A 27,588-nucleotide genomic window follows, 5' to 3' on the forward strand; every position below is an offset into this window, starting at 1 on the left:
AATTTTCTGAAGGAAATTGTTTTACATTTTGGGATCGTGTCTGGGGCACTATTGTCAATCGTAGAGCGAAGTGATTAATCTCTTGCGCAATGTTTATTGTGTAAAACGCAAAAAGGAATTTCAAATTTAATGAAAACGCGAATAAAAATTAAATAGTAAGACTCACCTATTTTTATTTATTTACCATTAAAAGTGAGTGCTTCATTGGTTAAGCTTAACATTGAGATAGTATATATAGCTTTCGCATAATGGATTGTGGTACAAGCAGCTACTGGAGATTTTTCAGGCGACGAGCTTTGAGATAGAATTTTTGTTTCAGTCTTAAGCAGAGGAAGAAAATAATGCTTCTCGTATTGGCATTTCGACCTCATCCTTCTTTGTTTAATTTTAGCAAGTTGAAAAAACGATTCTATAGTGGTATTTAAATTTGTTTGGAAAGCATAAGGTCTTGGTTTGAAACGACCTGGATCTATTTGCTCATATTGGGGTTGACTTGAAATCTTCAGTTGGTACACTGACAGCCACTTTTAATTGACCCTTTAGTTTCCTTTATGTGTAAGAGTTAGAATCGTGATTTTTCAATCCGGATTGTAATTATTATTGACAGTACGAAACTGAACCTTGCACTGTTTGAGCGCATCCTATAGCCTAATGTAATTAGTTATTGGGTACCACAGTTAGTTTCGAAAATCAAATAAATCACAAAATGCAAAATGATTAAAAGAAAATAATATTAGGGTTTTTTTTGTGCCGCCGATATTCGTCGACGAAGCCAATAAAAATGCCGTCAGCAGGGTCCGTTCAGTAAACGCAATAACAAAACGAAACGATCGCAGAAAGAAACAAAATAAAAATGTTTAAAATCGAGCCGGAAAAATAATATCAAAATATGTTCCTCATATTAGGCCGCGTTCCGCCGCCCTCGTCCCTCAGACCCACCAAAAGTAATATTAAATTTTTATAAGAAGGGAAAAAAGAAATAGAAAACTCTTTTCCGAGTAATATAGGTTTATGGCTTCCATCTGTGAGATTACGTTAAAAGAAAGTGGACTTTTCTGGATGTGCGCGAGAGAAAGAATAAGGCGAGGACGAAGTAGGGGAGTAGTGAATAAGTACAATATAGGCTTCCCCCACTCCTCTCCCTTTTGTGGGCGTGTCCTCCTTCCCCACGACTCTCTAGCTCCTCCCCCTTTACCCATAATCCCTTGAAACTGGCTCCCATTGGATAAGCAAGCACCAATGGGGTTTAATCAATCTCCCCACCTCTAGTTTGCGATGGCGGCGAAGCCAATCAGAGCCCAGATATTTTCCCACCCTTAAGAAAAGCAATGCCGTCAATGAGACTTGATCATATTGTTCGCGTGACCATCTGCACCCTCTAGCGGTTCGAATGTAAACTAGTGTCCCCTCTTGGAATAAGATTTTCTTTAATAAGGTAACCCCACCTAGTGAATATTGACCAAAACATTTATTTTAAAAACATATACTTCTGCGAATGTGTACCCTCGCGGGTACAAACTGTACTTTTATTGCGCACAAAGGACAGGGGAAATAAAGACGAAAAGTGTTGGATTTCTTTTCTCGGAACTGGAAGCTGGCAGGCACCACCAATAATATCTGCAAAACAAAAACCTGGTTAAAATTTTCATTAATAAAGTAGGATATTAGAAACCATATACCTTTTTAATTAATAAGCCATCTACCGTGCGTTAACTTCATACATATTTCCGCATGCTTCTGTTTTAAGGTATCGTGAAATATTTGACTATTTATCTGGGAAAAGTTCATATGTCGAAAATATTATGTGTATGTGGCCGTGGTAGGCTTTCTTTGCTATTATAATTTTATTTTTATTATTTAATATTTACAAAATTAATTTATCTATCTTATTGATGATTTTGATTTTCTTTGCTATTTTATTATTTGTTTTTATTATTTAATATTTTCAAAATTAATTTATCTATCTTATTGATGATTTTCAGATATCGCAGTCAACTTTACTATTTCATCAATTTCTTTTATTTATTGCTGATCTTTGAGAATAGTGTACATACTTTTTTTCGTAACTTATCTGTATCTACCCTTTAATTTCCTATCAAGCCATAAAGCAAACTCGAAAGGCATCTTAACTAAAAACTCATATACTTTAAAGCTGCTGCTACTACTACATAAAAGTGTGTTTCTATGCCAATCTCAACAACAATGAAATCTGGACGCTTATACTAATTACTGTAATACTCTTCTCTGCTAACGCTCTAGGAGACGCTATTTGAACCCTGTTCAAAGAAAAACTTCTACAGCCCAAATAACCTCTCTGAACCACACTTAAGCGCATCACTCTTTCACTGTCTTGAAGCCTTCAGATTAATATTCCGTACTAACTACGTATGCCATACACGAAACGTTCTCTTTTCTAATTTTTTTCTATGCGCTACATTAACGAACAGGATCTAAACTTTTCTGTCTGTGTATTTTGTTAGCCACCTTAAAAAAATTAAAAAAAGGTATGCGAACCTAGAGGATATTTTCCATATTTTTCACAAATGGTGACAACAATTAATGCAAGTATTATTTTTAATAATAACCCATCTTTCGCTATGACACGAAAACATCGACTTTTTAATTCTAACTTTTCTCATAGAGCTTCCCTTTAGTCTCTATCTGTTCTCTAACTAAATCCCCACCTTTTTGAAAAACCAACCTCTAAAAATAGTTAATTTTCTCTAATTTAAATTTGTACGTTTTCCGCAATATGTGTGAATATTTTCGCTAGAACATTTAGTTACTTAGTACATGTCCTAATCAATATTTTAAAAATATAATTCTAATGATACGTGTTTACGATTTGAAGATAACGAAACATTCCCCAGTTTCATAAATGAGAGCTCACTGCCAAACTACCAAACATCACAGTACAAACTACCGTACTACGCCCCCCTGGACAAAATCAGGTCAGTTAGCGTCATTAATTCTACCTGCGTTAACGAATAACGTATTGTTAATTAAGGTTTAATACGTAGAAAATTTAAGTAACAAATAATTGCAATGAAACTCACTAACATCATAAATTATTAAAAAAAAATTAGAACAGTTGGAATTTACTGGAGTAACCAATTTGGCACTAAAAATGGAAATTTTCGATACTCTACTAGGTGCCTACAATAAATTTTACTATTATTTTTAATGCAGAGACACAACGATTTTCTAGTTCTGAATTTGATCAGGGGTATATGACCATAGTTTACGCCGACTCTAAAAGGCATGCAGTCTATTGTTTTTGAACGCCCCATTTTGTGTATTATGTTCAAAACAGAGACTCTCTGGGCTTATGACTACAGCTACCAGCTACTACTTTCAATAATATTAACACAAAAAAAAGTAGGTGGGATTTCTATAATACGTGCAAAGTTTATGTGAAACTGACTGGAAGACAGAGTAATGCACCAATATGTTACTAAACATATTTCGATAGAATTCCGTAAGAGCTTACCTCCAAGTTTCCTCATTTAGTCAGTCAAAGCATCAAATGGGAAATTCCAATCCAACATATGTAGTGGTGGAAATATATCAATCGCCTACGTTACCGACGGTACCCGAGTGAAGCTTCTGCGTCTTCTTTACCCCACATGCCTACTTAAAAGATACTGGTCTAAGTCTCAATATTCCTGTTAAAAAAAGAGAGGTTCTATATTGCCATAACTATGTGTTTTCAAAATTTTACCTGAATGGTTCGTGATTCCTTATATATGCAGTGTTGGCAGCAATGTGGCGACGACTACGCTGAAACTTTCCATATCTCGTGTCCCCATGACTGGTCTGTTTCATATATCAAACCTCACCTCGCACGGGTTTGAACCTCCTTTAAAAAAAAAAAACAGGCAAGACTTATACTTATATCAAAGTAATACGAGGAACTTATATTTTATGCCAAAACTTATTTCATCACCTCCAAAGGGGAGTAGGGGTTTCTAAAGTATGGTAGGTACATCTCTTTCATTTTTTAATTAAAAAAGTGACACAATTACGCGACGTAACTCGATCCGGATCGTTAACGCGTCTCAAGATGGGGGTTTAGAGATGCTGAGGTCATTAAATTGATTCACTATTACCAGTACACACTGAAACCCCTTATTTCCAAAATAAAAAAATTGTTAACTGTTAACACAACAAAAAAAACTATTTTCTCACCAATTATATTTCTGGGTCGTTTTCAGAATTTGTCCAACGTAGAATCCCAAGAGGATAGGGCCGCATTTTCGAAAAATGTTCATGTCTCCCCACTATGCATTTGTACAAGAAGCAGGGCCGGATTAACAGCAATTATATTCTTGTCAGTCAACATACAGCCGCCGATTGAATTCTCGGATTCTGCTTTACTAGTTGCCATGGTCTGTCAAATATGTTACTTAAAAATTGTATATTTTTTTTTTACAAATAATATACCTTTCCTAAAATAATTCCGCCTTTGTCAAGTGGGACACGGGCATGTCTGTCCGCTTTGAAAAGCGCAGGCGTATGTATCTTCCAAAATGATCCAAGCAGGCCCGGATTGCCAGCAAATACACAACTCCCCGATTCAATTCTGAGATGTTGCTTCACGAGTTACCATGATCTGTCAAATATTTTAATTAAAAAAAAATCTATTATTTAGCAACAATATACCTTTTTAAAATAATTTCGTCTTTTTTCAAGTTCAACAGGACACGTGTGTTCGTTTCAGTTGGACAAGGGCACGTCTGTCCGCTTTGAAAAGCGCGGCGTATGTATCTTCCAAAATGATCCAAGCAGGCCCGGATTGCCAGCAAATACACAACTCCCCGATTCAATTCTGAGATGTTGCTTCACGAGTTACCATGATCTGTCAAATATTTTAATTAAAAAAAAATCTATTATTTAGCAACAATATACCTTTTTAAAATAATTTCGTCTTTTTTCAAGTTCAACAGGACACGTGTGTTCGTTTCAGTTGGACAAGGGCACGTCTGTCCGCTTTGAAAAGCGCGGCGTATGTATCTTCCAAAATGATCCAAATTGTTAACCTTTTTTTGATTCCTCGTTCCCCGATTCAATTCTGAGATGTTGCTTCACGAGTTACCATGATCTGTCAAATATTTTAATTAAAAAAAAATCTATTATTTAGCAACAATATACCTTTTTAAAAATAATTTCGTCTTTTTTCAAGTTCAACAGGACACGTGTGTTCGTTTCGAAAGGTTTCGTAGTCTGTAGCTCTGTCGAATTCTCCAAAATTCGTTAAACCTTCAGATATTTTCAAAATTTGTCCAACGCAGACTTCCACTCACGCAGTTTCGAAAACTTTCTGGTCTCCCCGCCATGCATTTGTACACGAAGCCGTTCTGGACTATCAGCAAACAGCACATCCGTCATTTTTCTTCTCGGATTCCGCTTGACGAGTTACATCGATCTGTCAAATATTTAATGTAAAACAATCTTATCTATTACTTTTACCCAATATTAAGTACCTATTCAAAATTAGTAGCGCCTTTTCGAGTTCGAAAGGTTTCGTAGCCTATAGCCCTGCCGAAATGGCATTGCATTTGTACACGAAGCAGGGTCGGATTGTAAGCAAACAGCACCCCGGTCACTTTTCTTCTCGGATTCTGCTTGACGAGTTACATCGATCTGTGGAATATTTAGCGTAAAAAAAATTATCTATTACTTTTACCAAAAATGAAGTACCTATTCAAAATTAGTAGCGCCTTTTCGAGTTCGAAAGGTTTCGTAGCCTATAGCCCTGCCGAAATGGCATTGCATTTGTACACGAAGCAGGGTCGGATTGTAAGCAAACAGCACCCCCGGTCACTTTTCTTCTCGGATTCTGCTTGACGAGTTACATCGATCTGTGGAATATTTAGCGAAAAAAAAAAATTATCTATTACTTTTACCAAAAATGAAGTACCTTTTTTCTTTAAAACAGTTCGTCCTTTTCGAGTTTGAAAGGTTTCGTAGCCTATAGCCCTGCCGAAATGTCATTGCATTTGTACACGAAGCAGGGTCGGATTGTCAGCAAACACCACAAGCGTCACTTTTCTTCTCGGTTTCTGCTTGACGAATTACATTGATCGGTCAAATATTTAATATAAAAAATATCTATTTTACCAAAAATACGTACTCTTCTAAGATAAATTAGCTCTTTTCGAGTTTAAGAGGACACGTATGTCAACTGTAGGATGTTTTATTTTTATATTTTCCAGTGTCTATAAATTAATAAACAACAGAAGCTTCCGAATACAAAAATTTCAACATGAGTTTTTTTTTCTTGAAACTTAAAAGTTCTAACCCCTAAAACCATATTTTTAATACGCTGGCGGACGTATAACAATCCCCAAAAATTACCATATTTAAATTGTTACTATTGACATATTTCTATTCCGAACTGAACTCAATACATGCAAAAAAAAAAACTAGCGAATGTTATTTATTATCTCCGATGGGTGGATGATTGAGAAACGTTTAAATAAATCTACCTTTCTGTCTCTGTTTTTCTATATAGGTCACTCATTCTCTCTATCTGTTACTTTCCACAATCCGAATTTACACTAGGCCCCCCAAAAATCTTGTAAAATTTTATCTGCTTAACTTCTTCGCGTTGTTCATATGGCTGAATTTTTTGGGAGATATATCGTGCGTTATTTGTATTAAAATTCTGTTTCCTTTTTACCTACTTCAAAAACGTAAGCGAGCATTTTTGGTTGTTTTATTAAACAAAAATTGATACTAAACAAGATCCGTCTCTCCGACCTCAGCCTCCTTTGATCACTCCCCAATTTTTTTTAATTAAGTATAGAAACCTCGTCGAACATATACATAATACTAGGTCAAAATGTTACGCGGTTACTCATTAAAGTCGCAATTCCGAAAGCTTCTTACCTATCTTTTTCCAGTCTTTTTTGTTTTATTTATCCGTATATGAAACACACATTGAACACAAAACTTAAACTCGTTGACGATATTGCATTAAGCAACAAACGCGTATAACAGAAACGAACCCTTAACACAAACGCTTCTTTAAACTTCGACTGACACGTGAAACAACCCGCATTCCTACGAAAGGCAGGTAAACCAAGCAGGTCAAATTTTAAGCTACCCTCCAGTGTCGTCATAGGTTGGGGCATAGTAAATAGCGAATACAACAAAGCGGTAATTTATAATAATTTAATGTGCATTTTATTTAACTTAAGTTGTTTTGTAGAAAATGAGATATTTCTACAATTAATCAATATACTACGAGTACTTTTCCGCTTAATTACTATTTTTGAGAAACAAAAGGAAACGTTAGATTCCATTCAAACTTTTTCGGTTTTCATGATATCTCGCGTTTATTTAGAAGCTAATGGCCTGTGGCCTTAACCAGACGTTTCCAAAGCCTGGTTCTTAACAAACACGAAAAATAGAGTTATATTGCCACCGAAAATCTGAATTTATGTTTAAAAATGTAACTTCCCGTATTTAAACTATTGCCTGCATTGGCGCCTATATTTTATAGTTTTTTTTTATCCTATTTTTTTTGTTTTGCTTGCAAATGTGTGTCCATTTTTCGGGTACTGGATTTTTTTTTCTCAAATTATTACAAATTACTCAAAACGGAGTTAAAAAGAGACGAGGAGAAAAGGGAAGAAGAACCCTTATTTCTCCGACACTGACCTCCGATGTTTATAAAAATTGACGCCTTGACACCCTCCCCGTGAATATTTTACAAAGGATTTTTAAAATTTAACTTCCAAATAACGCATACTCTCGCCTAGTGTCACAGTTTTGGGCCCCATTTTGCTATGGTTAGACAGGTTTATTCTTGTACATTGTCGGGACAAAAGAAGCATCTCCTTCATCCAAATTGACTTTTTCATACCTAATACAACAGCTGCCGGGCATCATCTCGCCTTAATTGTTTCTATTGAATTAATTTTAGTTACAAAAAATTAGATGATCGTCAAAATTGGCATAAAAAGATAATCAAGATTTAATTAAAACAAGAATATGCACAAAAGAAAAGAGATAAACTCCGACACGGGAAACAAGGAAATATCGCTGAAACGGCAACTGATCTAGCGCGCGCCTTTTTTAAAAATAATAATTTTTTCAAAAGAATTCTAGGCTAAGCTAAATACCTGGTGCAACAAAATATTGAAGGATCTTCATGATCCTACCTGTGAGCGAGTAGAAAATTATTTGCAAAGAGGATAAAGGTATATCTTAATATAAATAGTTTCACTATTGTTAATATGTCCCCTTTTAAAATGGCGCATTATTTGATACGTACTTTTTTTTCTTGTCAGAGCTTGTCTAAAACAAAAGCGGGATGGATGGAGGTTCTCCGTCAGGTTTTTTTCCTGTCGAAACAAGTTTGTGCGGCGTTCGCTTTGGATCTGGGGAATGGGTGGGGTTATACATATATAAGCTATAAGAAATTTTAATTTTTTATTCAGTTTCCACTCATACAATTTCGTGATAAGTGCAGAGTGAGAAAAATGTCCGAAGTCGAAAATTATCCAACGCAAGCATTGGATTCGTGGGGAAGATTTGTGGTCAATGCGGAAATAATCCGCGAACAAAAATACATTTACGAGGTAGCAATTACGCTGCCGGAATTCGGACTAGAAATTACCTCAGGTCTTAGCCCCGCAAGAATCTTCGCTCCGGCAGTGAAAGTGAGCTTTCTCCCCTACGTTTTGTCGGAGAAAAGAAGCATTTCGTTCGACGAGATAGACTTCACAGAATTAATACAACAGCTTCCACTGTTATTGTTAGCAGGTCCGACTGGTAAAGTTATGTATTTAACCTGCTTCAAACTCAGCTGTCTACAATGTGATGGTGAAGTCTTGGTCAAGATTGAAAATAACGAGGGTATACTCTATATTTCGAAAGACTGGGTACAGGAATTAATTACCATAAGCAAATTGGTATTTAAAAGAATACGAGTACTGTCTCGTTTGAACTTTTACGAGTACTACGATAGAATATTGTATTTGACTATACATGAAAATTTGCTGGAAGACGCCAAAATCTTTCCGCATATAGAATATTTATGTTCTACAGAAGAGAGTGAGCAGAGCTACTGCATGGAGGACTACATGCGTTTTGGAAAAATGCAGATAAAACAAGATATCAACAAAAGGATAGCATGGGACATACCTGTGTTTTAATAGAAATTTACCTGTAAACTAATAATAATAAATGTTTTTTTAAAATTCAGTGTGTGTGTATGTTTTATCCTTACCCCCATAATAAATAGTAAAAAAAAATAACTTTATTAAAGAAAAAAAAAATAACAACAAAATATAATCAAACAAAACATAGTACCACTGGAATGAAACCTTCAGAAATTACCCCAACAACGGAGATTCTCGCACATAATTTACCAAAAAAAAAAAATTTGCAGTGGAAAAGTCAAAGTTCAAAGCTGGCGATGCAGTGAGCATAATTCGCACAAAATCGGTTTTTGACAAAAGCTATGAAATTAATTGGACACCCCCGAAAATTTCAAGATTGTTAAAGTAAGTGGTTCCTTCCCTCTTACGTATATTTTGGAAGATATGGAGGGGCGTTAAATCAAAGCTTCGTTTTATGAAGTCGATTTACAAAAACCGTACTACCAAATATTATGCTCACTGCATCGCCAGCTTTGAACTTTGACTTTTCCACTGCAAATTTTTTTTTTTTGGTAAATTATGTGCGAGAATCTCCGTTGTTGGGGTAATTTCTGAAGGTTTCATTCCAGTGGTACTATGTTTTGTTTGATTATATTTTGTTGTTATTTTTTTTTTCTTTAATAAAGTTATTTTTTTTTACTATTTATTATGGGGGTAAGGATAAAACATACACACACACTGAATTTTAAAAAAACATTTATTATTATTAGTTTACAGGTAAATTTCTATTAAAACACAGGTATGTCCCATGCTATCCTTTTGTTGATATCTTGTTTTATCTGCATTTTTCCAAAACGCATGTAGTCCTCCATGCAGTAGCTCTGCTCACTCTCTTCTGTAGAACATAAATATTCTATATGCGGAAAGATTTTGGCGTCTTCCAGCAAATTTTCATGTATAGTCAAATACAATATTCTATCGTAGTACTCGTAAAAGTTCAAACGAGACAGTACTCGTATTCTTTTAAATACCAATTTGCTTATGGTAATTAATTCCTGTACCCAGTCTTTCGAAATATAGAGTATACCCTCGTTATTTTCAATCTTGACCAAGACTTCACCATCACATTGTAGACAGCTGAGTTTGAAGCAGGTTAAATACATAACTTTACCAGTCGGACCTGCTAACAATAACAGTGGAAGCTGTTGTATTAATTCTGTGAAGTCTATCTCGTCGAACGAAATGCTTCTTTTCTCCGACAAAACGTAGGGGAGAAAGCTCACTTTCACTGCCGGAGCGAAGATTCTTGCGGGGCTAAGACCTGAGGTAATTTCTAGTCCGAATTCCGGCAGCGTAATTGCTACCTCGTAAATGTATTTTTGTTCGCGGATTATTTCCGCATTGACCACAAATCTTCCCCACGAATCCAATGCTTGCGTTGGATAATTTTCGACTTCGGACATTTTTCTCACTCTGCACTTATCACGAAATTGTATGAGTGGAAACTGAATAAAAAATTAAAATTTCTTATAGCTTATATATGTATAACCCCACCCATTCCCCAGATCCAAAGCGAACGCCGCACAAACTTGTTTCGACAGGAAAAAAACCTGACGGAGAACCTCCATCCATCCCGCTTTTGTTTTAGACAAGCTCTGACAAGAAAAAAAAGTACGTATCAAATAATGCGCCATTTTAAAAGGGGACATATTAACAATAGTGAAACTATTTATATTAAGATATACCTTTATCCTCTTTGCAAATAATTTTCTACTCGCTCACAGGTAGGATCATGAAGATCCTTCAATATTTTGTTGCACCAGGTATTTAGCTTAGCCTAGAATTCTTTTGAAAAAATTATTATTTTTAAAAAAGGCGCGCGCTAGATCAGTTGCCGTTTCAGCGATATTTCCTTGTTTCCCGTGTCGGAGTTTATCTCTTTTCTTTTGTGCATATTCTTGTTTTAATTAAATCTTGATTATCTTTTTATGCCAATTTTGACGATCATCTAATTTTTTGTAACTAAAATTAATTCAATAGAAACAATTAAGGCGAGATGATGCCCGGCAGCTGTTGTATTAGGTATGAAAAAGTCAATTTGGATGAAGGAGATGCTTCTTTTGTCCCGACAATGTACAAGAATAAACCTGTCTAACCATAGCAAAATGGGGCCCAAAACTGTGACACTAGGCGAGAGTATGCGTTATTTGGAAGTTAAATTTTAAAAATCCTTTGTAAAATATTCACGGGGGGGGTGTCAAGGCGTCAATTTTTATAAACATCGGAGGTCAGTGTCGGAGAAATAAGGGTTCTTCTTCCCTTTTCTCCTCGTCTCTTTTTAACTCCGTTTTGAGTAATTTGTAATAATTTGAGAAAAAAAAATCCAGTACCCGAAAAATGGACACACATTTGCAAGCAAAACAAAAAAAATAGGATAAAAAAAAACTATAAAATATAGGCGCCAATGCAGGCAATAGTTTAAATACGGGAAGTTACATTTTTAAACATAAATTCAGATTTTCGGTGGCAATATAACTCTATTTTTCGTGTTTGTTAAGAACCAGGCTTTGGAAACGTCTGGTTAAGGCCACAGGCCATTAGCTTCTAAATAAACGCGAGATATCATGAAAACCGAAAAAGTTTGAATGGAATCTAACGTTTCCTTTTGTTTCTCAAAAATAGTAATTAAGCGGCAAAGTACTCGTAGTATATTGATTAATTGTAGAAATATCTCATTTTCTACAAAACAACTTAAGTTAAATAAAATGCACATTAAATTATTATAAATTACCGCTTTGTTGTATTCGCTATTTACTATGCCCCAACCTATGACGACACTGGAGGGTAGCTTAAAATTTGACCTGCTTGGTTTACCTGCCTTTCGTAGGAATGCGGGTTGTTTCACGTGTCAGTCGAAGTTTAAAGAAGCGTTTGTGTTAAGGGTTCGTTTCTGTTATACGCGTTTGTTGCTTAATGCAATATCGTCAACGAGTTTAAGTTTTGTGTTCAATGTGTGTTTCATATACGGATAAATAAAACAAAAAAGACTGGAAAAAGATAGGTAAGAAGCTTTCGGAATTGCGACTTTAATGAGTAACCGCGTAACATTTTGACCTAGTATTATGTATATGTTCGACGAGGTTTCTATACTTAATTAAAAAAAATTGGGGAGTGATCAAAGGAGGCTGAGGTCGGAGAGACGGATCTTGTTTAGTATCAATTTTTGTTTAATAAAACAACCAAAAATGCTCGCTTACGTTTTTGAAGTAGGTAAAAAGGAAACAGAATTTTAATACAAATAACGCACGATATATCTCCCAAAAAATTCAGCCATATGAACAACGCGAAGAAGTTAAGCAGATAAAATTTTACAAGATTTTTGGGGGGCCTAGTGTAAATTCGGATTGTGGAAAGTAACAGATAGAGAGAATGAGTGACCTATATAGAAAAACAGAGACAGAAAGGTAGATTTATTTAAACGTTTCTCAATCATCCACCCATCGGAGATAATAAATAACATTCGCTAGTTTTTTTTTTGCATGTATTGAGTTCAGTTCGGAATAGAAATATGTCAATAGTAACAATTTAAATATGGTAATTTTTGGGGATTGTTATACGTCCGCCAGCGTATTAAAAATATGGTTTTAGGGGTTAGAACTTTTAAGTTTCAAGAAAAAAAAACTCATGTTGAAATTTTTGTATTCGGAAGCTTCTGTTGTTTATTAATTTATAGACACTGGAAAATATAAAAATAAAACATCCTACAGTTGACATACGTGTCCTCTTAAACTCGAAAAGAGCTAATTTATCTTAGAAGAGTACGTATTTTTGGTAAAATAGATATTTTTTATATTAAATATTTGACCGATCAATGTAATTCGTCAAGCAGAAACCGAGAAGAAAAGTGACGCTTGTGGTGTTTGCTGACAATCCGACCCTGCTTCGTGTACAAATGCAATGACATTTCGGCAGGGCTATAGGCTACGAAACCTTTCAAACTCGAAAAGGACGAACTGTTTTAAAGAAAAAAGGTACTTCATTTTTGGTAAAAGTAATAGATAATTTTTTTTTTCGCTAAATATTCCACAGATCGATGTAACTCGTCAAGCAGAATCCGAGAAGAAAAGTGACCGGGGGTGCTGTTTGCTTACAATCCGACCCTGCTTCGTGTACAAATGCAATGCCATTTCGGCAGGGCTATAGGCTACGAAACCTTTCGAACTCGAAAAGGCGCTACTAATTTTGAATAGGTACTTCATTTTTGGTAAAAGTAATAGATAATTTTTTTTACGCTAAATATTCCACAGATCGATGTAACTCGTCAAGCAGAATCCGAGAAGAAAAGTGACCGGGGTGCTGTTTGCTTACAATCCGACCCTGCTTCGTGTACAAATGCAATGCCATTTCGGCAGGGCTATAGGCTACGAAACCTTTCGAACTCGAAAAGGCGCTACTAATTTTGAATAGGTACTTAATATTGGGTAAAAGTAATAGATAAGATTGTTTTACATTAAATATTTGACAGATCGATGTAACTTGTCAAGCGGAATCCGAGAAGAAAAATGACGGATGTGCTGTTTGCTGATAGTCCAGAACGGCTTCGTGTACAAATGCATGGCGGGGAGACCAGAAAGTTTTCGAAACTGCGTGAGTGGAAGTCTGCGTTGGACAAATTTTGAAAATATCTGAAGGTTTAACGAATTTTGGAGAATTCGACAGAGCTACAGATTACGAAACCTTTCGAAACGAACACACGTGTCCTGTTGAACTTGAAAAAAGACGAAATTATTTTTAAAAAGGTATATTGTTGCTAAATAATAGATTTTTTTTTAATTAAAATATTTGACAGATCATGGTAACTCGTGAAGCAACATCTCAGAATTGAATCGGGGAACGAGGAATCAAAAAAAGGTTAACAATTTGGATCATTTTGGAAGATACATACGCCGCGCTTTTCAAAGCGGACAGACGTGCCCTTGTCCAACTGAAACGAACACACGTGTCCTGTTGAACTTGAAAAAAGACGAAATTATTTTAAAAAGGTATATTGTTGCTAAATAATAGATTTTTTTTTAATTAAAATATTTGACAGATCATGGTAACTCGTGAAGCAACATCTCAGAATTGAATCGGGGAGTTGTGTATTTGCTGGCAATCCGGGCCTGCTTGGATCATTTTGGAAGATACATACGCCGCGCTTTTCAAAGCGGACAGACGTGCCCTTGTCCAACTGAAACGAACACACGTGTCCTGTTGAACTTGAAAAAAGACGAAATTATTTTAAAAAGGTATATTGTTGCTAAATAATAGATTTTTTTTTAATTAAAATATTTGACAGATCATGGTAACTCCTGAAGCAACATCTCAGAATTGAATCGGGGAGTTGTGTATTTGCTGGCAATCCGGGCCTGCTTGGATCATTTTGGAAGATACATACGCCTGCGCTTTTCAAAGCGGACAGACGTGCCCGTGTCCCACTTGACAAAGGCGGAATTATTTTAGGAAAGGTATATTATTTGTAAAAAAAAAATATACAATTTTTAAGTAACATATTTGACAGACCATGGCAACTAGTAAAGCAGAATCCGAGAATTCAATCGGCGGCTGTATGTTGACTGACAAGAATATAATTGCTGTTAATCCGGCCCTGCTTCTTGTACAAATGCATAGTGGGGAGACATGAACATTTTTCGAAAATGCGGCCCTATCCTCTTGGGATTCTACGTTGGACAAATTCTGAAAACGACCCAGAAATATAATTGGTGAGAAAATAGTTTTTTTTGTTGTGTTAACAGTTAACAATTTTTTTATTTTGGAAATAAGGGGTTTCAGTGTGTACTGGTAATAGTGAATCAATTTAATGACCTCAGCATCTCTAAACCCCCATCTTGAGACGCGTTAACGATCCGGATCGAGTTACGTCGCGTAATTGTGTCACTTTTTTAATTAAAAAATGAAAGAGATGTACCTACCATACTTTAGAAACCCCTACTCCCCTTTGGAGGTGATGAAATAAGTTTTGGCATAAAATATAAGTTCCTCGTATTACTTTGATATAAGTATAAGTCTTGCCTGTTTTTTTTTTTTAAAGGAGGTTCAAACCCGTGCGAGGTGAGGTTTGATATATGAAACAGACCAGTCATGGGGACACGAGATATGGAAAGTTTCAGCGTAGTCGTCGCCACATTGCTGCCAACACTGCATATATAAGGAATCACGAACCATTCAGGTAAAATTTTGAAAACACATAGTTATGGCAATATAGAACCTCTCTTTTTTTAACAGGAATATTGAGACTTAGACCAGTATCTTTTAAGTAGGCATGTGGGGTAAAGAAGACGCAGAAGCTTCACTCGGGTACCGTCGGTAACGTAGGCGATTGATATATTTCCACCACTACATATGTTGGATTGGAATTTCCCATTTGATGCTTTGACTGACTAAATGAGGAAACTTGGAGGTAAGCTCTTACGGAATTCTATCGAAATATGTTTAGTAACATATTGGTGCATTACTCTGTCTTCCAGTCAGTTTCACATAAACTTTGCACGTATTATAGAAATCCCACCTACTTTTTTTTGTGTTAATATTATTGAAAGTAGTAGCTGGTAGCTGTAGTCATAAGCCCAGAGAGTCTCTGTTTTGAACATAATACACAAAATGGGGCGTTCAAAAACAATAGACTGCATGCCTTTTAGAGTCGGCGTAAACTATGGTCATATACCCCTGATCAAATTCAGAACTAGAAAATCGTTGTGTCTCTGCATTAAAAATAATAGTAAAATTTATTGTAGGCACCTAGTAGAGTATCGAAAATTTCCATTTTTAGTGCCAAATTGGTTACTCCAGTAAATTCCAACTGTTCTAATTTTTTTTTAATAATTTATGATGTTAGTGAGTTTCATTGCAATTATTTGTTACTTAAATTTTCTACGTATTAAACCTTAATTAACAATACGTTATTCGTTAACGCAGGTAGAATTAATGACGCTAACTGACCTGATTTTGTCCAGGGGGGCGTAGTACGGTAGTTTGTACTGTGATGTTTGGTAGTTTGGCAGTGAGCTCTCATTTATGAAACTGGGGAATGTTTCGTTATCTTCAAATCGTAAACACGTATCATTAGAATTATATTTTTAAAATATTGATTAGGACATGTACTAAGTAACTAAATGTTCTAGCGAAAATATTCACACATATTGCGGAAAACGTACAAATTTAAATTAGAGAAAATTAACTATTTTTAGAGGTTGGTTTTTCAAAAAGGTGGGGATTTAGTTAGAGAACAGATAGAGACTAAAGGGAAGCTCTATGAGAAAAGTTAGAATTAAAAAGTCGATGTTTTCGTGTCATAGCGAAAGATGGGTTATTATTAAAAATAATACTTGCATTAATTGTTGTCACCAATTGTGAAAAATATGGAAAATATCCTCTAGGTTCGCATACCTTTTTTTAATTTTTTTAAGGTGGCTAACAAAATACACAGACAGAAAAGTTTAGATCCTGTTCGTTAATGTAGCGCATAGAAAAAAATTAGAAAAGAGAACGTTTCGTGTATGGCATACGTAGTTAGTACGGAATATTAATCTGAAGGCTTCAAGACAGTGAAAGAGTGATGCGCTTAAGTGTGGTTCAGAGAGGTTATTTGGGCTGTAGAAGTTTTTCTTTGAACAGGGTTCAAATAGCGTCTCCTAGAGCGTTAGCAGAGAAGAGTATTACAGTAATTAGTATAAGCGTCCAGATTTCATTGTTGTTGAGATTGGCATAGAAACACACTTTTATGTAGTAGTAGCAGCAGCTTTAAAGTATATGAGTTTTTAGTTAAGATGCCTTTCGAGTTTGCTTTATGGCTTGATAGGAAATTAAAGGGTAGATACAGATAAGTTACGAAAAAAAGTATGTACACTATTCTCAAAGATCAGCAATAAATAAAAGAAATTGATGAAATAGTAAAGTTGACTGCGATATCTGAAAATCATCAATAAGATAGATAAATTAATTTTGAAAATATTAAATAATAAAAACAAATAATAAAATAGCAAAGAAAATCAAAATCATCAATAAGATAGATAAATTAATTTTGTAAATATTAAATAATAAAAATAAAATTATAATAGCAAAGAAAGCCTACCACGGCCACATACACATAATATTTTCGACATATGAACTTTTCCCAGATAAATAGTCAAATATTTCACGATACCTTAAAACAGAAGCATGCGGAAATATGTATGAAGTTAACGCACGGTAGATGGCTTATTAATTAAAAAGGTATATGGTTTCTAATATCCTACTTTATTAATGAAAATTTTAACCAGGTTTTTGTTTTGCAGATATTATTGCTGGTGCCTGCCAGCTTCCAGTTCCGAGAAAAGAAATCCAACACTTTTCGTCTTTATTTCCCCTGTCCTTTGTGCGCAATAAAAGTACAGTTTGTACCCGCGAGGGTACACATTCGCAGAAGTATGTTTTTAAAATAAATGTTTTGGTCAATATTCACTAGGTGGGGTTACCTTATTAAAGAAAATCTTATTCCAAGAGGGGACACTAGTTTACATTCGAACCGCTAGAGGGTGCAGATGGTCACGCGAACAATATGATCAAGTCTCATTGACGGCATTGCTTTTCTTAAGGGTGGGAAAATATCTGGGCTCTGATTGGCTTCGCCGCCATCGCAAACTAGAGGTGGGGAGATTGATTAAACCCCATTGGTGCTTGCTTATCCAATGGGAGCCAGTTTCAAGGGATTATGGGTAAAGGGGGAGGAGCTAGAGAGTCGTGGGGAAGGAGGACACGCCCACAAAAGGGAGAGGAGTGGGGGAAGCCTATATTGTACTTATTCACTACTGATGTCACTATGGAGGTTGGCCTATAATTGTTTGGATCATTATCTTCTCCCATCTTGAGCACTGGTATTACTCTGCTGACTTAGTTTCTTCGGGAATGTACCCAAAAGAAAACATTTATTAACAATAATTGAAAGACGGACCTATCTTCTTCAAAATTTTATTACTAAGACCAAACACATTTTACTCACTTCTTCTATACTTACTGGACTCAGGAACATTGACACATCATTATGTATATATTTAGTTGTAGCATTGGATGAGCCTAGATCTGTTATTTGTAAGTTAGTGGTGAGGTTATTTGATATGTTTACTAAATAGGAGTTAAATTGTTCTGAAGTAAGCGAACAATTTAATACCTTTCAGTTTTATTTTCTATACTCTTTACAATACCTCATATTTCTTTGGATTTATTTGCACTATTCTTAATTTTCTTAAAGTAAAATTTAGTTTTGGTTATCTTTATTTTATGTTTGTAGTCTTTAGCATATAATACAATGGTTTTTTCTATTTCTGTAGGAGAAAGGGTCGACTTTTTCAGTCTTAAAGCTTCACAAATGAGAAGATCAAAACTATTGTGTCATATTCATATTTTTTTTTTGAGTTGAAGCCTATCGATTAATCCACAATAAATTTATAGCTTTTAAATTGATTAACTAGGGTTTCATAGACATTTTAATTCACGTCTGCCTGATGCAAAGAGGATATCTAAAGAATTGAAAGTTGAAAAGCGGATTTTGTATTCGAATAGCTAAAGTTCTAAAATCATCGGCGGAAAAAAAAATTGTTTTCCTGTGCTCTGAAATAGGAACTATGCGTCCTTTCAGATTCACTCTGGACTTTCGTCCTTATTTCACAGAAATGACGTTATTGTCGTATTTTTATTTTTATTTCTACTATTGTGTTTCTTATTTATTTGAACTGGCGATATTCTATACGCGTAGGGAATAGGAAATAGTTCTATTTGGATTGTAAATAACTCGAGATTGTACCAACTGCATATAAGGTTAATCTCAAATGCGCTCGTTCCGAATCGAGCATCAGTTTTGTGATTTCCGGAAACTTTATAACCCAGTAACGAGATATTAACTAGATTGCGCAACGTAATTACTTGCGATGGTATAGTTAGGCGCTCATTGCCTAATATTTAGGGGCTCGTAGATTTTAATTTATGTGCCGTTTAATTAATAATATTCTCCCGTACGATAAATCCGTTGGCTCAGTTAAATTTTGTAGGTTGAAACTCCACACATTTTGACACTGAACATTTTGCCAATAAGACGTTCAAATTTTTTATTTATTAATTCTATTACGCGACTAATTTTTTTTAGATTTATGAAATTTTGGAAAAAAAAATGTCTATAAGTAACTGAAAGGCTTTTAATTGATTTTTTTTTATAAACCTACTATCTACAATTTGTGTTTTTTTTTCTTGACTTTAATTTCAAATAAATTATGCCTTTGCATACGTCGATACTATTCCCGAAACCCGAAGCTTAGATATTTCGTAATTAATTAAAATAAGTTGAGAAGAAAGAAATTAGCAATTAAAAAATGACTGACACCTTCCTTATTGGGCAACGTCCACACTTTATATGGATATACAGTTCTTGAAAACTAATTAAAACAGTTATGCCGCTTTTTAAAAGTTTATTTTTGATTCTTCTATAAGCCGGTGTAATGTTTCATATTTCATCATGCAGCATTAGAAAATTGCGTTTGGAGCATTTTTTTATCAAGAGTTTAATTTCCTGGCTGCTGCCTTAGCTTACTACTTCTCGGCTAGGAAATGAATCAAATATAATAATATGTTAATAATTTATAGAGAGATATTATTCCTTTTAGCAAATCAAAATTCAAATTTTTCAACAATAGGAATAACGCGCAGGGGTATCATCAGCATCCCAACCACGTTGAGCGTTGAGTACTGTTTTGTCTACAGAAACTTAACACCAACATTATCAGTTCAGTTCATTTTAGCAATTAATCCAACAAAATCCAAAATTTTCAATTTCTAATGTAACACAAAACACGTCAATTTAAAAAAAAAACATGAAGTTGACACGGGGAATGATAAAATTTACTGACGAGCAATAAGATCGAGTTTTAAATTTTTTGTAATATTTTAAAAAATCGATTTAATGCATTTTTGAGGTAATGGGATTTGACTGAAAAAGCTCATTTATGTAATAAAAAAAAATTAAATCCTTATAATTATGGTTCAGGATTTTAGGTATATGATAAAGCATAACTTTGTAGCTTGACAGTTTTAGATCAAAATATAGAGGAAAAAAATTAACCTCCAATTACTCAAAAATTAATAGTACTAACAAACGAAAGGCAAAACATGCAGTTGTGGTTAGTTGGCAGCTAATCATTTTCGTCGGGTTTTAGGAAAATGTTTAATGAACGTTGTTTATATAACTGGGTGGTCGGGTAGGGTTTCTTCAATCATTTGGTGTACATTTGTATCAAAGTTAAATAAACCCTCGCGAAGAATTGAACCAGCGAGTACTAGATTGCGCTGACACTTTTATTTAAATGAAATTACTACAGTTTCGGGTTAAAGTACAGGGTGGGCAATATAAAGTAACCCTATACCTTATCTCAGAATATATAGGGTGTACGAAAAAATCTTAAATACCAAAGTCATTTTTGAAGCGAAGTTTTATTTTATTATATTTTTGCATATACAGGACACTCTGTGTTGTTTGGGTAAATACAACTTCTTTTTTTTTTAATGGAACATTCTGTATATTATTACACTTTTGGATTCTCATTAAGTCTAGGAAAATTTCATATATAATATTTTATATCTATGTCTAATGACTAATTTTTCCTAAAAGGAAATCTTTATTTTTTCATCTGAGTTTAATACCTTGTCGACAAGACCCTACTTTAATAGAATTTCTAAAATATTCTTATAACTAATAATACAGGGTGATCAAAAAATAAGATTAAATACTAAATTAAGAAAACTTCCAAAAACTTCCAAACTAACCACAAATCTTTTTTTTTTTAATGTAAACCCCAAATTTCATAATTTTATCTTATTTACCATTAAAAATAAGGGTAAGTTTGTATAAAATGTTTGAAAATATTTAGTTTTCCAAAGATTGAAAAAATTGCTTTTGGGAACTTTGTTCGTTCTCCTCAAAATACAGCAGAATATCTAATTGTTTTTCTTCAGTAAGGACAGTTCTCGATTTCGTCCTTGTGTTTTTTATGACTGAACCATTTTGTAGGTCACGCACTATTCTATTAAAAATCTGTTTAGTGGGTACTGCTTGCCGGTACTCCCGAAGAGCCAAAGCTGGACATTTTTTATTGTGAATAAAGCATTCATATAACTGTAGGCGCTTTTCAACAGTATATGGAGCCATATTTGCGACAATAATAAAATAAAAACGATGAAATTACATTTTATCGGGAGCCTGTAAGATTCTTGGCTTTTTGTTTCTCATAGCCCTCTTGACATTTTATTCGTTGTCAGTTATAACAAAGCTTGAAACTGGAAGCAAAATCCTCATATAAGAAAATTAATTTGTCAATCTTTCCAAAAATAATCATTTTCTTACTTTCATTTTTAATTTAATCTTACTTTTTGAACACCCTGTATTATTAGTTATCAAAATATTATAAAAATTCTATTTAAGTAGGTTCTTGACAACAAGGTATTAAACCCAAATTATGAAATAAAGATTTCCTATTAGGAAAAAACTTAAATATCTCAAAAACCATTAGACTTAGGTATAGAATATTATATATGAAATTTTCGTAGAAACTTTAGTAGAATCCAAAAATCGAAAGTTGTGTTCACCCAGGCAACACTGAGTGCCCTGTGTATGCAAAAATATAATAAACTAAACCAAATGACTTCTGTATTCAAGATTTTTTCGTACAACCTATATATTCTGAGATAAGGTATAGGGTTAGGTTATATTAACCACCCTGTGGTGTCGCTTCAAAACGTCAGCTTCATTACACACTGTCGCCAGCCACTTAGCACATTTCGGTACTTTAATCACGGGTTGGATAATTTTGACTAGTTATTTGATATTTAAAATACTGATGGTATTTTGACGTTAGTCAGTTCTGATGGTTCTGCATGTTTTCTGCACCATATCACTTGATTATATTCGTACTATGTCGTGATGGTCATATTAATATTCGTAGCTAAACAGTACCTAGTCATTTGTTGAAAATCAAATCTCAGCTAAAAAAAAAGTTCGTCTAAAGTAATAAGAGCATTTTAGCATTTCGCTCTTCAATGCCTCCTGCTGGTTGCTCCAGTCCATCGAATATAGGATTCTTGGCGCGTTACGTCACCGATTATACCCGTCTCGCCAAGATTCTCTTCCTTGACGCTAATCGCGTTTCTTGCTCGTCGGTGGCCTTCAGTCGGCCTGACGGTTTTACATTATTCACCAGCATTCTGATAGTGCTAAAAAACTGGTTTATAATTCTGATGGGCAATGTGTAAACGCCCAATCTGCGATTACTTAAACTGCAGCTTTTCGGCTGACATCGACGACCTTTTATCTAGAGCACAGGTATTAGACGATTTTCCGTGTAACTTGACTTTTGCGTAGTATTCGAAGTTAGCGTTACCAATGGGTGGCAGTAATCTTCAACAAATAAATGATTGATCTAATTCCCATGTAACAAATTTTTATGGCTGAGACCATGACCGTTTATTTAAAATTAATTCCACCAAGTCGTCTGCTATAGTTTTTGGGAAATGTTGATTTGGTACGTTGGCAAGGAATTTTTTTGAAAAGTTGCCATTGAAATTTTCCGATTTATGTGACAGGCTGGGCTTGTGTTTAGACTATAAACTTAGATTTCGAGAACATATTACTTCCAAGCTTGCATACATTGCTTGTCAACTAAAAAACAACTGGAACTTCTTAGTTGCAGAGTTAAATCACTGCCGTGGTCTCCTTGGCCCCTGTACCATTAATAATAAACTTTAAAATTCATGTCTAAACTTAATTATGGGGTACGAGGCCCTCGCCATATTTCAAATTACTTACAAATTTCAACAGAGTTTAATATGCATAACAAATTTAACATACTAAGTTGAGGATAGTGCGATAGAGATGGTACAAATTTTGTATGTTTTTAAAGTTTAAAGTAATCTTTTATGTAAAAATCCCTAACAGTAATTTGTATAAAAAATCGTCGATTTATATAGTAAGTACAAATTACAATAAATTCGTGAGCACTGTGACATCTTCAATGTAAGTCAATTTGTCCATTTTCAATAGAACTAGTGTGTGGTGGTCTGTGCTGTTTCATACTCCAGCTTCACTAGAAGCCCGGTATACTGTTTTTGGTCTTTTTGGTGTGCTAACCTGTAATAGCAACTCAAAGTTCTCCACCGTTGTAAAGTAAGTTCAATAGTTGACTGTTTTGCGGTATTATTATTGTTATTTCTTTTTCTCTCCTTTTTCTCTTTCTCGCCCCGTATTTAAATATACGATGCGATTCCGAAATTCGTTCTATCTCACGATAAAACTGGAAGGCCCCGTATATACATATAAGAAATCCGATAGCGTTCCATCGTTTGACACACGAGCAAAATAGAGGAAGATTAAACGCCAAACGCGAAGTTCGTTCGCCGATAGGCAATCTCGCGGGTCGTGGATGCCTTCTCGTCGGTACCGCCGTCAACCGGTCCCTCTCTACGTGCTCGCGGATTCTGCTGCACCAGCAAAACACGAACAGTACCCACACGGACACCAACGGTTTCGAACAGTACCCTATCAGTTTCGCACTCATCCACGCCGGCTGGTCGTAGTGAGGGTCGCGTATTCTCGTTCTGTTGGGATTTTTTACCGTCGCGACGCCGCCGCCGACACCGACCACAGCAGTCACGCTGAGAGCGCTGCGAAACGGTTTTGAGTGACTTCGGTCCGCGTGGAAATTCAAGTGCTGTCGCGATGTGTGCGGTTTTGTGACGCCGACTGGAATAATTGTTGTCGCTTCAGCCATGGGGAATAATCTGCACCTAGACTTGGCCTGTAAGTGGACCTGATCTGTCGTTGTTTCCGTATCCCATGTCAAGGATGCAGTGCACCGGATTGCAGATTGGTTCAACCGAAATGATTTCATAATAAACGAAGCTCTCATAAACTTAAAACATAAAGATTCATTGATTTTTGCACTACGAAAATGGTAATTAGATCAACTACAAAAAAAATTGTATGTCCTTGCAAAGAGAGTTTTATAGTAAGAAATTGAATGTTGTGAGCAAGAATTTGAATTGAAGAAATATGATTATTTTTTTGCAAAACTATGATTCAATTAAATAACACGAGACATGGGTCATCTTACTTTTGCCTCTTTTTTTTATTTGTTTTTAACAATGTTTATATTTTATGTTTCATTAAATTATTGTATTCTAGTGAATATTTTTGGATTTCGCTGGATTTAGAAAATTAGATGAGGTTTGATTGACCCTTAGTGTAAGGGCTGCGAATTTGTGAATTGTGAGTTCAAAGAAATCTGACAAAATTTTTGCTCCGTAACGATTTTGATTACGATTTGGCCATCATACGCTTTCAAACTAGTCACACTGATTGTACCCCAAAATGTGATATATGTTCTGTACGAAAGAACAAAATGCTTAGAACTTCAGTTGACGCAATATCATATCCATCAAACGTCTTATTGTAAACAATATTAAATTTAAAATGGCAATATGGTTTTTCTACATAAGTTGCTTTTTCAGAAAATGTGCATAGTCCATAGTCTCGATCATTCTCCTATGAGTTGATAGAGTCATTTGTTGGTATAAAGCCCACAACTTTAGTTTCGAATTATATGGATTTATATTTAAGTGTATTCATAAAATTTTCCGCCTTTTAAATTAATCTAGTATTAGTATATAACTAGCTATATTTATTCTTATTTAAAAAAGCTTGTTAGGTACCAGAATTTACGATTTATGAAAATAACCGATATATAAGCAACTTCACTTCGCTTGTGCTGTGAGATACTCGATAATAACAGTATATTATATTACTCCACATCACAAATAATTTATTAATTTACAAGTTTTTTGAAGCAAAAATTATATTAAAATGAAACGAATACGTACAAGGAGTTGATATTGCAGTAATCTCGCTATGAACATTTTCTAAATTTATATATGACATAAGACAACAAACATTTTGCAAAACTGCAACCTGAACTGTGCTATGCTTAATGACATTGTCTTACATACCGTTAACTATTATTTTACATGGACATTAATAATCTACGGTTATGTATTTAATCACGTATAAAACCAGAAGCACGACCCCAAAGTGTCTTTTCTTTCGTAATTGTTTTCCCTTCGTGCCACATTAATCCCTTTGTATATAACATCTCACCGCTACCGCGCATCTCACGATATATCATTCAGTTGCTAGTCATTAATTCTAAGTACGTAATTAGAGTTGCATAGAAATTCATAGAATTAACGCCGATAATAAAAAAATATAAAAATCCGCAAATCTTTGCAATTAAAAATATGTTATAATAATTCATTCCATCGCTGAGGCGCAGTAACATAACAATACGTATGAAAAACATGTGGAAATCATTGAATCATTGAACGCTTTCTCCGAGGCAGTACAATATAAGCTATGACGATGACATTTTGATATATATTTTTAAAACTGCAATCTATTTATAAGTATTATGCTGGTGTAAATATTTTTATCTAAATTTAGAAAACCATGTATTTTACACTCCCTTACAGTTGCTGCTGATCTTTGTTGATTGTTGTAAAAAAAAACTTTCACGGGACTGAAGTTTATACCCTGCTTAAAACTGCTGCTCTATGAAGCCTAGGAAATCCAGTTACCATGAACTTTACCTTTGCGTCTACGCAAGGCAATTATAAGTTTAAATCCAAAAAAATCGTTAACATTCTATTTTTTAAAAAGGCGTATTGAAAATAGTATCCTATTTTAAACATGTATATTACAGTTTGCCATGTCAATGTGCTTAATGAATCTACATTTTTCATGCTATCTATATTATGTAATGTATACATGCAATGAGTGTTATTAGTAAATCAACCATTTTGCCTTGCATTATTATACATTTTTCATAGCCCATTCGCTGATATTTTATGGTCAAATCGGATTAGTAAAAAAAATCGTCCAATTTTTGTTATCCTTTCAATTTAAGGCCAGCCAATATATTAATGAAATGTAAAGGAAAATAAAAATATACTTATTAACCACTCAAATTTTATTTAGTTTCGTAAAATACGTTCTCATATCTCTATGACCAGAATCATTTTGCGTTTTAATACTCTTTTCCCAGACAAGATCCATTCGCTTCGACATAAATCTCCGATATTAAATTTCCATCTATGAAAACACTCGACTATTGGCGTCGGGATTTCTGTCCAATAAATTTTCCACTCAATTGCCGCAGAGTAAACTCTTTCAAGCCGGGATTATTACCGCATTTTTCCCGACATCACCTGCGTAAATATCTGCGCAAAACTACCGCAATCTGCTTTTTCGCCGATACGAGGGTTTAATTAAGGTCTATAAAGTAGGTGACGCTCAAGTTAACCAACCTAATTAACTAGAACCCCAGTAGCCTTGAAAATCGCTAACGTAAGTGTTTTCGGCTGTGCATATTAACTTATCTAATCGATATATTTATATATACGTGTTTATCCCATTAACCCAATTTTCTATCCGCTCCCAGCTCCTAGTTACAATCCGGTTTAGCCACGAAACGTGCAATCAAAATTTTTTATGTTGGATTCGCTCCGTGAGGCAAATTTTGATATTGATATGGCATCATTTTATATAATTTGCTCGGTAATTTGGGATCAGTCATTATTTGTTTTATTGAGTACGAGTATTACTTACTTAAAAATAAAGAGAGAAATATACAATCAATGTCGCCTTACAGAAAAGAGTGGCCTACGCAATTAAGCACTTGGGGTAAAATTTGACGACGTAGACAATATTCAATTAATTAATTCTTCACTATTCTCTTTTTCAAAATGTTTTTTAATATTTTCTCAAATAGCTCTTTAATTTCTGATGTTAATGATTGCAAATCAAGCATCTTGAGATTTCGAGCTTAATGTACAGTCAGAGATTACAAGTCTAATAAGCACTAACTTTAAAGCTTCCTTGAGGCAGTTTGCTTCAACTTATACCGTCAAGTTCTACTGCAATAAATGAAACCCTATTGCGTAAATCACAACTTCAAATCGCAATAAGGAGGTACAGGGTCGGCTTGCAAAAATTTAATATCACATAATTGCATAATTATTACGAGTACAGTGCTAGACTTTGGAAAATACATATAAGATTGAAATTAAAAAAATAATGAGGGTACGCAACAAAACAGCTGCCAAGATTTACTTTTTCTACCTTAATCAAAATTTAGTTGCATATCACTATCAATACCTGCACCTAGAATTATGCTCAAAAACCCTGCTTGGTTTTGTATTAGTATACAAAAAATATAATAATTATAGTAAAAGTAAAACTTTCTTGGTTAAAGTTTTAAATAGTTAATCATAACTGTGTGTAGATACTAAAGAAACGGAAAGATCTGCTATTAAATTTTGTGGAGTAACACAGTATTTCCTTGATTCTCTTTCC

At 34.5% G+C, this 27,588-nt stretch overlaps 1 protein-coding gene and 3 long non-coding RNA genes across 7 annotated transcripts in view; 2 read left to right on the forward strand and 2 right to left on the reverse strand.

The window, feature by feature from the left end:
• Positions 1 to 1,231: 1,231 nt before the first annotated feature.
• Positions 1,232 to 4,371, reverse strand: LOC132703648 (uncharacterized). 3 transcript variants are annotated; one of them, XR_009619109.1, is made up of 4 exons: positions 4,189 to 4,371; positions 3,722 to 3,859; positions 3,491 to 3,665; positions 1,232 to 1,617 (listed from the first exon to the last, which is right to left on the reverse strand). It is a non-coding gene; the product is annotated as an uncharacterized LOC132703648 (long non-coding RNA). The 3 variants fall into 3 exon arrangements; XR_009619108.1 differs by having other exon boundaries at positions 3,491 to 3,859; XR_009619110.1 differs by having other exon boundaries at positions 1,680 to 3,859.
• Positions 4,372 to 4,497: 126 nt separating this feature from the next.
• Positions 4,498 to 5,594, reverse strand: LOC132704003 (uncharacterized). The gene is made up of 4 exons (XR_009619205.1): positions 5,152 to 5,594; positions 4,909 to 5,101; positions 4,663 to 4,858; positions 4,498 to 4,612 (listed from the first exon to the last, which is right to left on the reverse strand). It is a non-coding gene; the product is annotated as an uncharacterized LOC132704003 (long non-coding RNA).
• Positions 5,595 to 14,493: 8,899 nt separating this feature from the next.
• On the forward strand, positions 14,494 to 16,395 carry LOC132703653 (uncharacterized). Of its 2 annotated transcripts, XR_009619112.1 has the most exons (4): positions 14,494 to 14,617; positions 14,671 to 14,872; positions 15,202 to 15,339; positions 15,396 to 16,395. It is a non-coding gene; the product is annotated as an uncharacterized LOC132703653 (long non-coding RNA). The 2 variants fall into 2 exon arrangements; XR_009619111.1 differs by having other exon boundaries at positions 15,202 to 16,395.
• A 7,449-nt stretch (positions 16,396 to 23,844) lies between these two features.
• Positions 23,845 to 27,588, forward strand: part of LOC132702969 (tensin-1-like) — a 53,739-nt gene continuing 49,995 nt past the window's right edge. The window contains exon 1 of the mRNA XM_060671914.1: positions 23,845 to 23,982. The gene's annotated coding sequence lies outside the window, so the exon portion shown is untranslated. The remainder of the gene's footprint in view (positions 23,983 to 27,588) is intronic.

The sequence above is a fragment of the Cylas formicarius genome, unplaced genomic scaffold (assembly GCF_029955315.1).
Source record: "Cylas formicarius isolate icCylForm1 unplaced genomic scaffold, icCylForm1.1 PGA_scaffold_6__28_contigs__length_40554024, whole genome shotgun sequence".
Lineage (NCBI taxonomy): Eukaryota > Metazoa > Arthropoda > Insecta > Coleoptera > Brentidae > Cylas > Cylas formicarius.